Source organism: Nannospalax galili, unplaced genomic scaffold, assembly GCF_000622305.1.
Source record: "Nannospalax galili isolate Female #2095 unplaced genomic scaffold, S.galili_v1.0 scaffold896, whole genome shotgun sequence".
Lineage (NCBI taxonomy): Eukaryota > Metazoa > Chordata > Mammalia > Rodentia > Spalacidae > Nannospalax > Nannospalax galili.
In genome coordinates, this window is record NW_008338110.1 from 195805 (window position 1) to 210179 (window position 14375).

The window sequence follows — 14375 nt, forward strand, 5'->3', positions numbered from 1 at the left end:
ACACTCGTAAATAAAGCCCTTCATCAAATAAGAGTGAATAGAGTTAATCCTCAAAAGGATATTCAGATTCTTATAATTCCAAATATAGAACAACATTAGCTATTATATTTCAAAAGTTGAATTGTCCATTAGAATTTATTCACCTCCCCCATCATCTTAATAAAAAATAACACCTTATTATTCTATGATAATTCTTTGAATTCAGAGAGCCTGTTTACGGACTCCTCATGTTTTTGGGAAAGAACCTGATAAAATAATTTTACCCCTTACTTGGAAGGAAATTGATTATGTAACTTCAATTTCCCCTTCATGGCAATTTGCCTTTGCAAACTATGCTGGAGATATTGGCATTCATTATCCATCCTGGAAACTTTTAAAATTATTTCAAATTAGTAAGTTTATCTTTCCCACTATTACTTCCCCCTCTCCTCTCCCAGGGGGAGACATCCTGTTTACAGATGAGACTAACAAAGGAATGGCTGCAGCTATTTTATACCAACTTCAAACAGAACAAAACGTTTCTCATACTTGGGAAATGCCTGTTGCTGCTTCTGCCCAGTATTCAGAACTTTATGCTGTCCTCCAGAGCTTCATGCTTTTTCCTCAACCTTTAAATATTTACACAGATTCAGAATATGCTGCCCAGGCACTCTTAAAACTAGAAACAGCATTTTTAACAACATAAACCAGGAGAACCTATCGGCATGTTATTCTTATCGCTGAGGACTAAAATTCGCCAAAGAGAATACTCATTTTTTGTGACTCATATACGCTCCCATACTGGACTACGTGGTCTATTAGCTTCCTTAAATAAACAAACAGATAACCTAACTAAACAAGTAAATATTATGACTCCTTTATGCAATCACCATCTGCTTCATCAGCCAACAAAAATGTTAAAAGCTTTATATCCCTGCCTTACTAAGGATCAAGCTAAAATTATAGTTAGCAATGTCCTCAATGTGCTCCACTTCTTCCTTTAGGTCCCATTACTGGAGTCAATCCTCGTGGCCTATGGCCTAATATGATCTGGCAAATGGATATAACTCATATAACTGAATTTGGAAAACTTAACTATATCTACTGTACAGTAGATACTTATTCCTTGGCTTTAAATACCACAGCTCATACAGGAGAAACAACAAAAGATGTAATTAAACATCTTATCCAAACATTTTCAATTTTAGGCTTACCTCATAAAATAAAAACAGATAATGGGCCCTCCTATACTAGTAAAAAATTTCAACAATTCTGCCAAACTTGGAGAATTTCACATACCACTGGCATTCCTTACAACCCCACAGGACAAGCAATAATAGAGAGGCAACACAAATGCCTCAAAGATCAAATACTTTAAATAAAAATTGGGGAATCACCTATACCTCAGATAACAGTACAGAATCATCATTTCTTATTACACAGGTCTCTACTAACTTTAAACTTTTTTACACTAAATAATCAAGGAATTTCTCCAATGGCCAAACACTGTCCCAGGAACTGACTGTCCCACAGCCCTTGCTGCAAGTGTTTTGGAGGGACCCTGAGTCAGGACTGTGTAGCAAAACTCCAGCACCTCTACTAACAATGGGATGAGGATATGCTTGTGTCTTTCCAGAAAATGAATGATCCCCCTGATGGGTGCCACTCAGATATGTGAGACCACTCAACCGAAGTCCCCACAACAAAGATGGCTGCACCGACCCTGGGGAAGCAGAAAAACAGACCCCCCAGAAGCAGACACAGTCTCCTGTGGCCTGGGGAATGATTAAGAACTTGATGAACAATGCTCAGGAGTTGGGACAATGCCAGGGCCAAGATATCTCTAAACCTCAAGTTCTTCTTGTCTGTGCTCTAACTATAGTGACTGTGAATAGCGTAAAAGCTGAAATGTGTGTCATCAATACTAATGGTAATGGCATACCTATTTTAGGATCAAGATTAGTACTCAGGTATATTACACAAAACTGTGCATGGCCACCTGGACCCATCATATGGGAAAAGGATGGACAGAGAATATACAGCCAAATGGATGGAGGATTTTTAGGTTTGGGAAAATGCTACTGACCAGAGCCTAAGAAAACAGCATGATTTCAGTATTTTTAAAGAGGCACTGACATTAGAAGATACTGGAAGTTATAGCTGTGTAAAAAACCAAAAGAGTCCTTTGAAAGATATTGAATTGGTTAGATCAGCCACATCTTTGCAACGAACCCGCCTGTCCGTATCTAATGATTTAAACGGAAATTTCTGGGTTCTTCTTGCAAAAATGGGTTATAATAAACAGAGTTTCTGTATATGAGAAGACCCTTCTATACCAGGATTGTTAAAGAAAAATCAAATAGGATTTGTGGTACCTATGGATCTTTATAAACAGATAACTAGGGATAATATAGAAAGTCAAACACAACGTGTTGATAAGATAGTCAAATACTTACCTGTATCTCATGTTATTGTTGATCACTGTTTGTGTTTTGATTGTAAGTTTATTCCCTTGCACTGCAATACTACCTCTAATAATACCTTAAAGCATGGGAAACAATTGCCTGTAGGATAGACCTTCTTTTGCAATAATGAAGCCTATGTAGCACTGCCTTATGCATATCAAGGATTATGTGCTATAGGATGTATAATGCCTTTGCTAATAACCCCTCCTGCAAAAAGAATGTGTAGATCTTTACCTGAAGACTGTGATGATTCTCTCAAGCTACTTGACCTAAAAGCTGTAGCTATTAGTTTTGTCTTTTTCACTCCCCATACCTGGTTTGGTAACTGGATTGCAAAACAAGATATCTAAACTCGCTTTTATAGCTAGTGAAACAGCAAACATAACTGCAAAAATACTAGGAGAAATTAATCAGGAAATGGGAGAACTAAGAACTGCTGTGCTACAAGATAGAGCTACTATAGACTATCTATTGTTAAAAAATCACATGGGATGTGAACAATTTCCAGGAATGTGTTGTTTTAATTTGTCTGATTTTTCACATACTATAGAACAACAGATTAATGATTTAAAAAAGGAAATCGATAAGATGTCTAAATTCTATACCTTGGCCAAAATGGATCCAATGGCTTACTCCATTCTTGGGCCCAATATTGATTGGCATACTTCTTCTTATGGGAGCTCGAATATCTATGTGCTGTATTATAATTTAGATTAATAATACTGTGGCCTGTATGACCACTTCCTTCTTACTTTTAAAAATCCAGGATGCCAGGCCCTAGGGTGAGGTGAGCCTAAAACTTTTAAGTCCAGGCTTCATTATCTGCTAAAGGGAGGGGCACTGAAAACAGTGGCTCTGATATTCCCTGTCCTGCAGAACACTGTTAGACTGGCAGGAGAAAGTGGCCCGGTCATAAAAGTGCAGGCTCCCTGCTCTGTGGGAAAGCATCTTGGTCAAAAATCTTTAGCTCATCTCCTTGTCCTAAACAAATAACTCCGCTACCCCTGGCTAAGAGATTAGGCCGGGTTAAAGGTTTACTCCTGAGCTAAAAGCTAAAAGTTCACCATGCTTTTATCTCTAAGAAAGAAAACATTGTGGCAAATAAATTACTGGATGGGCATTGATAACCTTGAGTAAAAGTTTAAGAATCCTTCTGGCACCTACTAACAGACTAAATGTCCTGTTTCTTTGACCCTAAATCTTTCTTTGTGACTGCCATATCTTACGTGACTGCTAGTTCCTTGGGATGTATAAAAACCATCTGAATTCTAAAATAAATCATCCTGTTGGGAAGGCACAGGTCTCAGAGTTTATGACTTTGTCACCAATCAGACCCTCTGCCCCGAAGCCAGAAGGTCCCCCACTAAGCAAAGAAAACCTGAGTCCTGACAGTGGGGTATTGAAGTCCCCTGCTATTAATGAGTTGGGGTTAATCTGGGTCTTAAAGTCCTGCATGGAATATCATGGGTAGAATAGACCAGGCAGAGCTAATGTTAGAAAGTCCTAAAGATGATGTATTTCCTACAGGACAGGCAATTCAGGGAAAAGACTCTAATTCTGGTATTAGGAGAAAAAGAAAGTTACCACCAACTGTTTAGGAAGGAGGTAGGTTGGAGGAAAAAGGATTTCTTGGTATTCATTACAATTCAGGGACAGACTTGCCAGATCTGGGCCACCTTGGTGCCTATTTAGTAAGGAACAAAAGGAGAGCATATAGAGACATTTGAAGAATGTGTTTATTTCTTGGATAGAAAAATGGGGTAATTATATTTATAAGTCCCATACTTGGAAGGATTTCATGAGAACTACAGGATTAGATATTACTTGGAGTTTGGGACAGTATAATGGACAGGGAAAAACAAGAAGTGGATATAAAGCAACAGTATTGTGAATCACCAGAAATTCAAATAGAAATACTAATGATTACAGAGCTAATATTGAATCCACAATTATACCTTCATTCTATTTCTTTCTGAAATCCCTTGGGTATAGTCATTACTTTCTTCAGCTCTTTGTATTGCTTCCAGAACTCCCTGAACTGCTGCTTTTGTGGATGTGAATTCCTTCAGATGAGGTCATCTCACTGCGTAACTTTAAATGTCTCTAATGTGAACTCACCAAGATGAAAAGCAGAAAACTTTCTGTTTAACATTAGCTGATGCTTGTTAAGAATAATAGCATACTTTCCTGAACTGCTGCTTTTGTGGATGTGAATTCCTTCAGGCTATTTATGTCATGGAAGATTTTTCTTTCCCCTTCAACATATTTTGATCGACCTGTGTTTCGCTCTTGTTTCTGAAATCAGAATTCTTAGAAAATGGTTAACCGCAGAACAATGGCTTGTTGATATAATCATGTAACTTTGCAGTACTTAATTTGAGCCTTGCAGATGCAAAAATACACTCAGACCTTCACCCAACTCCTGTGTGTTGGTCTGTTTGTCATTCGCCGAATCCTTGTCCACCCTCTCGGGGACCCTGTTCCCGTCGGACTGAACTGCTCCGGTCTGGGCTGGTCCGTCACAGTAGCCCTCAACAGGAAAATTCACTCTGAGACTGTCCTGGTTTGTTTCTCCATTGCTGTGACAAAACACCCTGACCAATACCAACTTGGGAAGGACAGGGTTTATTCATCTTACATCTCCCAGGTCACAGTTCATCAGGGAGCCCAAGGTAGAAACTCAGGGCAGGAACCTGGAGGCAGGAGTTAGAGCATAGGCCATGGAGGAATGCTGCTTACTGGCTTGCTCCCCTGGCCCCTTCTCAGCCTGATTTCTTATGCAATATAGGCCCACCTGCGCAGGGGTGGCACCACCCACAGTGGGCTGGGCCCTCCCACATCACTCATCAAGATGATGCCCCTCAAACATGGCCACAGGCCCGTCCAATAGAGAAAATTCCCCAATTGAGGCTCCCTCAACCCAGGTGTGTCAAGATGACACTAAAGCAATGCAGCACATCTCGTTTGATATTTTCTTTGCTCTTTGAAATAAGGTCTCTAAATGAAAGGCAGTGTAGTCTCAGACTCCTGCTCTCCTGTTTCTCCTGAAGCTATTAGAGGTTCAGTCTGGGCCTCTGGTGGGACCACACCTGGTTTTCACTCGTTTTTCTAATGTTGACCTTCGATGTTATAAGCAAAGGAATGATACAATTAGGCACAAAGGGAAAGGATGGCATTTATCCCTCAGTCTTGACTTGACACAGATATTTATTTCTTCATTTATTTTTTCATTTTCTCCCAAACGCTACCTCCTGTCTGCTGCCGTCTTAGAGGGCACATTCCTTTGCAGATCTGATGTCTAGCACTGTGTCTCTTCATTTATTACAGTGGCTATATGTAACAAAGTTGTGTCAGTTAGGCCATAAATTATCAGAAAAACACAGTCCTTTAGGCGCATGTTGATAAAGACAGTGTGCATGGTGTGTTTGGTGGGTGTGGAAAATCTGTAGACTTTTTCTCCATTTTTCAGGGAATCTGAAAACGCAACTAAACATGTGAAATGAAAACAGAAGAAAGAAGATTTGGGGAGGGGAGTGATGACCTGCAGGGGGACAGGGGACTTGTTGGTCTGTAAAAGGAAAGAATTTACTCCTGACAATTGTTCTCTGACGTGTACTCATATGCAGTGACTGCGCACACAAATACATATACTTATATATAAGCATTAAGATTCTAGCTACTCATTAATTTGCAGTCCAGTTAGGTGGCAATTGTTATCATTAAACTCTAGTAATTTCTTATCTTTCATAGTGGAACTCTATAACCATTTAGAATAACTCATTCTTTCCTCCTCACACCTCATTAATTCCAGTGTATTATGAAACAGTGAAAAGTATAACCATTACATACATATTAATTTTATTCTTAATTTCATTTTTCATTGAATTTTTGTGATTTTCATATAATACCATTTGATAGTATTTAGATAGCCTCCCCTATCTGCACCTCCCCTCACCGTCCCCACCCAATTTAATGCATTTTCAAAAGTGTATTAGAAATGAATGCCATATATCCTGATATTGCCATGCCTTCTTGGGACACTTTTCATGTCCCTATTCCTCAGGCTGTAGATGAAGGTATTCCACATATGGGTGACAACTGTGCATGTCATTGAGGACAGAGCATTGATTCTAGATGAATCTGACATAGTAGTTCCAACATATAATCCAATCCCTGCTCCTCCAAATAAGCAAACCACTGACAGATGAGACCCACATGTGGAGAAAGCTTTATACCTACCACCTGAGGATGGCATGCTCAGAATGAAAGAAACAATTTTATAATAAGAGAAAAGGATCTCTGAGTTGGAAAACATACCTCATATTACACCAACCAAATATGAACTATGTTATTTGTGAAGTTGTCAGAACAGGAAATATTAAAGACCTTGAAGGGTCACAGAAGAAATGATCAATTTCCACATCCTTGAATTTCCTCATCTGTAATGCAATCAACAGATGTGACTGGGTTTCCACAAAGCTAAAGAAAAAAGACAGAAGAACTAAAACGATACAGAAGTGAGTATTCATGATAACTTAGAAATTCAAGGGATGGCAGATGGCCACAAATTGGTCATAGGCTATCAAACTCAGAAGCATGACATCCATAAATCCAAAAATGATAAAAAGAGATATCTGGATGCAGTAACCTGCATAGGAGATGACTGTGCTGTGACTTTGGATGTTCAGAATCAGCTTTGGAATGGTGGTGGAGATGAAGCCAATGTCAGACCAGGACAGGGGTGGAGAGAAAGAAGTACATGGGGGTGTGGAGGGCAGAGTCAGTGCTGACAGTCACAGTGATGAGGACGTTCCCAAGCACAATAGTCATCAGCAGAAATCTCAAAATCTTAGCCACAGGGATATTCCAGGCATGTGTTTGAAAGTTCTCTAGTTTACTAAGTAGAAACAGATTCTAGATATGTGATTGTGTGGGATAAAGAAAACATGGATGGGGAAAATGGAAAGGTGCAAGAAAATCCAGGGTGACAAAAAGTCAGTGATATGTGACCATGTGTCTACCCTTTCTGTGACCTTAGCCTGTAATCCACAGCCATCAGTCATACAATGAAATCCGCTGCTTTGCTTTCAGATATAACAGAAAAAGTGGAGAGAGAGAGAGAGAGGAGAGAGAGAGAGAGAGGAGAGAAAAGAAGAGAGAAAATGACAGGGAGGGAGAGAGACTGAAGCATTCACATGTACACACACACACACCCCATATAGGGCAAGAGACAAAGAAAGAGACACAGAGAGATAAAGAGGAAGAGAGAGGAGGGAATGCTGCTCAGGATAAAAAAAAAGTGAAATGCTTCCTTGATTGTCAAGGAAATAACCCTCCAGAATATATTTGATAACATTCTCTGCATTTGAAATCATATGAGCATATGTAAGCACAGTTTTCTGTATAACACCCTGCTAAAATTTAGGCAATAATAATAATAATTAATAATAATAATGTTCTCTTTTATTTGCTGTAAACTAATAATAATAAGCCAAGCATTATGGAGCATACCTGTACTCCCTGCACTTAAGAGCTATAGATAGGATGATGAAGAGTTGAAGGTTATCCTGGGATACATTAGTCTCAACAAGATCTCAAACAAGGTTGGCCTTTATAACTATTGTGAAATGTAACACAGGAAATGAAACAAGTTACTTGGGACACACAACATTGCCTGAAATTTGAGAAGTTCTCAAAAACAGTTCATGGTGTTTTCAGAGAGTTCCACCCTCCTCATCTTTCTTATAACCACCATCATAATCCTTTTCACTTTAGGAATCAGTTTAGAAGGACCCATTTGCTGCTACTGTGGGGAAATGCTTATGGATAGTGTCTATGAAGATGCTTATGAATAGTGTAAGTGAAAATATAATCTGAATATAGTTTCTGGGATTGTGATAAAGCCAAAATCCAAAACTTTACATCCTTCACAAATGATACATTTTAAATCATCTGGACATCAAACACTTAGTTTTTCATTATGATGAGGAAATAATACTTGCATGCTCGCTTCCCAGATACATGGGTCCCTCTACACTTACAGAGTTCTGCTGCTTCTGTTCTGGGTCATGATCAAGGGGGACAGATCCATGAAGTTTCCCAGTGAAGCCTCAGTGTCATCAGGACTAATGAATACTAGGGTCAAATGGGAGCTTCCTTTTGCAAACAAGCAAGGAAGATAAGATACATTTGGTGCCAGCTACATGAAGATATCAAACTCCAATCTAGAGAGATGGGTTGGTTATTGACTACTACATGACCTTGGAGGCCCAATGCATAAAACTCCTAATAAGAAAAATTAGTCCATGTTACTGCTCTAACTCTAAAGATTTCCTGATGTTAATGTAGGAAGAAGTGGAGAAAACAATTTTCATAGTTCTCCAGTGAATCTCATGTCGATTGTTCATGTCTTTGTTTCTATTTATTTTTAAACTATTTTTATTGATTCTTTCAAACTTTTATACAATAAGCTTTTTGATTTTATGAGACTGGATGCCCCTGTAGCCCCAGCTAGCCTGGAACTCCCTATGTAATCAAGTTCACAGAGATCTATCTGCTTTTGCCTCTTGAATGCTGGGATTAAAGGCATGTGCCACCATGCCCAGGCTTCATGTAATGAATTTTGATCATATTCGGACCCCATCCCTCATCTCCACTGCCACCCTTTTAACCCCTGATTTCATGTTGTCTACTATTATTTTTCTAAGTCTTATCGAGTCAAATTTGTGTTCCCCAGATACTCTTGGGTGAGGGTCATTCCCCTAGAGCCTGGTCAACCTCCCAGGCACTACACCCTTAAATAAAATAGCCTCTCCCTCTCTCATAAGCTATGTATTACCAATAGATCCTCAGATTCTATGGGGTCTTCTTGAAGACTGACCCTCCACTCTGAGTTTTCATATGGCTTGGGTTTTCACAGGTTTAATGCACACTGTCACAAGTGCAGTGGGTTCATATGTGCCACAGACCTATTGAGTTCAGACAACACGGTTTCTTTGTATTTGCCCCCAATTTCTGGGTTTTAAAAACTTTCTGGCCTCTCCTCTACAATAATATCTGAGCCTTGGGAGGAAAGAGTGTTCCACAGGTGTCCCATTTACGGATGAATCCTCCTCAGTCTCCTGTTCTCTGACTGTCCCACCAGATGTAGATCTCTGTATTAATTACCACTACCGCAAGAAGTTTCCCTGGTGAGTATTGAGAGGTACAGTATCTATTGATATAACAATAAGTCATTAATAGTCAAAGTAACACTATGTTTATTTAGCAGGATAATAGTAATAAGATCTCCCCTATGGCCTTCAGCTATTACAACAGTTGCCATAATTTTCCAGGACAGTTGTTATTTTACTTCACAGGGCTAATACTTGGATAATTTTGATAATCACTTTTCTCTTCCAGTATCAAGAATAGCTCCTTCGATCACTATGAAAAATAGCTAGTAGTGGTAAAGCTTTAAAGTCGGCATGAGCTTGATTTATTATTGTTTGTTCTACAATTCACCAATGGAGTGTCTTCAGGAGTAGAGTCTTACTGTCAAGTTCTGATGGGTAATTTAGAGCAATGGCAATGGCCAGTATTGTTTGAGAGTCTATGTGAACACCTGGTCAACAACTCCAGATGAGTGACTCTTGGTTTGGTGTTGGATTCTTTTTATGTGGTAGCCTGTAATGTCTGGAAGAGCCATTGAACCTGCAATAGGGTAACTACATTTAAACCCTTTCATAGTGTATATATATATATATATATATAGTCTTTTATAGAAATAAGTTTCCATATGAGTTTACAAAAAGCCTTTAGTGTTAATTTTTCCCTCTTCTGACCCCCTCTTTTGCCCTGTCCTCCTATTCCCTACCCCATTTAACCCTTCCTATTTAATTATTCCATTTTCCCACTTTCTATCACTGCATTGTATCTCCCCTCCCTATTACTCACCCATCCTCTTTGCTTCTTATTAGCTTCAAGACCTCTGTAGATTTGCTGACTGAAATACACTGATCTAAATATTGAAGAGTAGCATCCACTTACAAGAAAGAATATGCAATATTTGTCTCTTTTTCAGGCTGGTTGTTTCCAGTTTTATGCATTTACCTGAAAATTTTATTGGAAACAAGTCAGCATGTTCAACAAATCATGTGAGTCTGACTGAATAGCAGCATGGGGAGAATGAAAAGCAGATCTCCATCTGTCAATCTGCCTAAACTCAAATCAAAATGGATCAAGAATTTCAATATACGACTAGTACCAGGATAGTAGGGAATAGGCATTACCACTGGGGGGTGGGGAAAGTGGGAGTGTTCATCGGGATGGGAGGAGGGAGGGACATGCAAGAGATCACAGTGTAGAGGGGATGGAAATTGGGAGAGGGAGTATGGTGGGAGCCATGTGTTATTGTGGGGATGCTGAGTTAATAGGGGTGCTGGGGATGGGGAGGAATGAGGGTGCCCAGATGGAAAGAAAAAGATAAGGATGAAAGAATCTTGGGGGTATAGGAAACCCAGAGGAAAATGTGATGCCCTACAAACCACATAAGAAATGCCCATACAGTGTCTAAATGTTAGTGCATATGTATCCCTAGGGAGTGTCTGGCAAGGAACAGAGTACCAAACAGAAGAGGGCTTCAGGGGACTCCGAAAATAACACAGGCTATTGCTAAAGCTCTTGGTTATCTCCCAACTATAAGACACTATGGCTGAACACAGGACTAACTTAAGACACAGGTCTTGGAGCAATGGCACAGGAACTGACCTGGAGGCCTGCCTTCTACTTGAATTTTAGCTATCATAATGCTAGATGATAATATGCAAACTGTCAAGGGAGAAAGACAATCAATGGTCCAACACTATACCCTAATCACCATAATGTCTTGCATGGAAATCTACCTCTATTGGTGCAGTAGTGGCACTGTTATGGGGGGTTGCAATAAATAGCTATGAAAAGGTCTCAATGGGAATGAACTCATGGGTAGCACTGTAAACTCAACCAAATACACATGGCAGGAGAGGACACAGATTCTAGAGAATACCCTATGTCTTTCATATCTCTAGACAAATGGAATTTCTTACCATATGCTAAATATGGATTCTTATATTTACAGACAGGCATAACATACACCACTCGTCAAAGAAGCCACTTTTTGCAACAGATGGAGGCTACTGAACAAATCCACAACTTCTTGGACACAGAGAGATTTCAAGAAGTAGTTGACACATCTACAGTTGAACCTCTACTCCTAACACTCATGGAACATAATGTAACAAGGGATAGAGAGAACACTAGTACATCCCTCAACTCTCACCAGTAAAGCTTCCTTATACGACAATGCACACCGAAGGCCACAAGTGACCAAGCTTTAAAGAATAAGACATTGCAGAATGTATATCCTTATATGGGACTCCTATATTGAACCTCATCAACCCATGGCTTAGGGAACATTACAGAAGAGAGGGCAGAAATATTGTAAGAATCAGAGGTGGTTCATGAACACAGGGAAGCAGAGGCTTTCAGGCCAGTGAAAGCTTGCAGATATGCACTTGTGGCAATGGTGGCATCAAGCACAGGACCCATGTCAACTCAATTAAATAAAGGACCAAATGGGAGGAGAGAAATGGGTGGCAGCCTGGTCCTAGACTGAGAAGTACTGGAGATTGTTTGATGCTGGATGAGGGAGAGTATGCCTTACATATGACCTCTAGATAGGATGAGTAGACTCCAGTGGACGAATTTACATTGAAGGATATCTGGATACAAATGCTTGCCTGGATGGGTCGTAATGTGTTTGGTGGAACACATGAGGTCTGGTGGTAATGTGAGAGGGCATGGATGGGGCAGGGGTCTAAATATGATTAAGAACATTTGCATGAAATTAGAAAAGCTCAATACATTTTTTAAAAAAAAGACCTAGTACCTGAATTTGCTATAAGGGAAAGTAGGGGATACAGTGGAATTATACAAACAGGAAAGGACTCTCTAATCAGGAGTATGAGCATTAATACCAACAATTGACAAGTGGTAACTCACAAAACTGAAAATCTGTACAGCAAAGGGAACCATCATCCAAGTGAAGAGGATGCTTAAAGAATGAAAAATACCTTTACCAGTTGTACATATGCACGAATTATCTAGAATATGCACAAACTCAAAAACTAAAAATCAAATACCCCAATTAAACAAGGGACAAGCAACTCAACAGGAAGTTCTGAAATGATAAGAAAAAATGGCTGAGAAATATGTTTTAAAAATATTCCAGATCTGCATTCTATTCCCATCAGCTCTTCTTGGGATTTGGCCCCTTCTTGCTGGGGCTTTGGAAGAGCACCTGACTAGCTGGAGTGAGTCAGTGAAATCCCACTGCCTGGCCCCTCACCCTACTCTGGAACCACCCTCAGGCCCTTTGTTCCAGAGCTCATACCTTCTGTGCTATCTAGTAAGTAACTGGCCATTCTGTTCCCATCAGTTCTCCTTTGGCCTGGGCCCCTTCCCTCTAAGGCTTCCAGAGCATACCTGACAAGCTGGGGTCAGTTAGTCCAATCCTGCCATAGTACCCTTCCCCTGATTTGAGACCATTTTCAGTTCTGCTGCTCTAGGGTTTACATCTTCTCTAATAGCTAGTCAGAATCAGGCAATCCTACTCTCATCGGCCCTCCTTGGGCCTTGTCCCTTCCTGCTGAAGCTTCCAGAGAGGACTGGACTATTTGGGAGCGTTAGGAAGATCCCACCTTGCTAGGGAACCATCCCCATGCTATAGAACCTGCCACAGTCCCTGGGTTCCAGGACTCACATCCTCTCTGCCTTGCTAGTTAAAGTGGCCCAGCTGATTTCCATCACTTTGTGCCTAGATTCCTTCAGCCACCTGGAGATATCTTGACAAGCAACTCAGATTCATCCAGTCCCTACAACAAAAAAACAAAAGAGAGAACCTGATGCGCAGACCAACTAACTATTATACCCAGTAAGAAAGCAGCCATACTACAGGAGCAGAATAAAGAGAATCAAACTTCAATTCAACAAAGGTAGGCATGGGTTTCATATCAAACATACAACCAACAAAAGAAATCCATATGCCCATAACACAACAACAATTGTCAGCACTTGGGTTTGCTTTGCTCAGTGGGAGACCAATTGGCTTTGGGGCAGAGACTTGATTGACAACAGAGTCTTGGATCCTTGGGCTTCTGTCTTTTCAACAAGCCATTTTATTTTAAAATTCAGATGGTTTCTATACATCCCAAGGAACAAGCAGTCATGTGGGATATGGCAGTCACATACCAAGATTTAGGGTACAAAGAAACAGGACATTTAGTCTGTTAGTTGGCGCCAGTAGGATTCTTGAACTTTTACTCAAGGTTATCAATATCCATCTGGTAATTTATAGGCCACAATGTTTTCTATCTTAGAGCTAAAAGCATGATGAACTTTTAGCTTTTATCTCAGAAGTAAACTTTTAACCTGGCCTAATCTCTTAGGTATGTATAGCTGAGTTATTTGTTCAGGACAAGGAAATGAGCTAAGGGTTGTTGACCAACACACTTTCCCACAGAGCAGGGAGCCTGCACTTATGAAGCAGGCTGCTTCCTCCTGGCAGTCTCACAGTGTACTGCAAGACAGAGATTATCAGAGCCGCCGATTTCAGTGCCCTTCCCTTTAGCAGAGAATGTAGCTTGGACTTAAAAATTTTAGGCTCATCTTAACTTATGGCCTGGCATCCTGGTTTCCTTCAAACAACAACAACAACAACAACAACAACAAACAAAAAAAAGAAATAAGAGGAAAAACAAAAATAATATATCCCCAACAAACACCACCTTTCCTACAGAAACATTCTACAATGAGAAATAGCTGGAGGAACCCAGGACACATACATTTTTAAAAAATCATAAAAATGATCAAAGAATTCAACAAATTTAAAGAACACACATACACAAGAACTCA

At 39.9% G+C, this 14375-nt stretch overlaps 1 pseudogene; it reads right to left on the reverse strand.

Annotated features, from left to right (window-relative positions):
* Positions 1-6435: 6435 nt before the first annotated feature.
* On the reverse strand, positions 6436-12886 carry LOC103733975 (annotated as a pseudogene).
* Positions 12887-14375: the final 1489 nt, after the last annotated feature.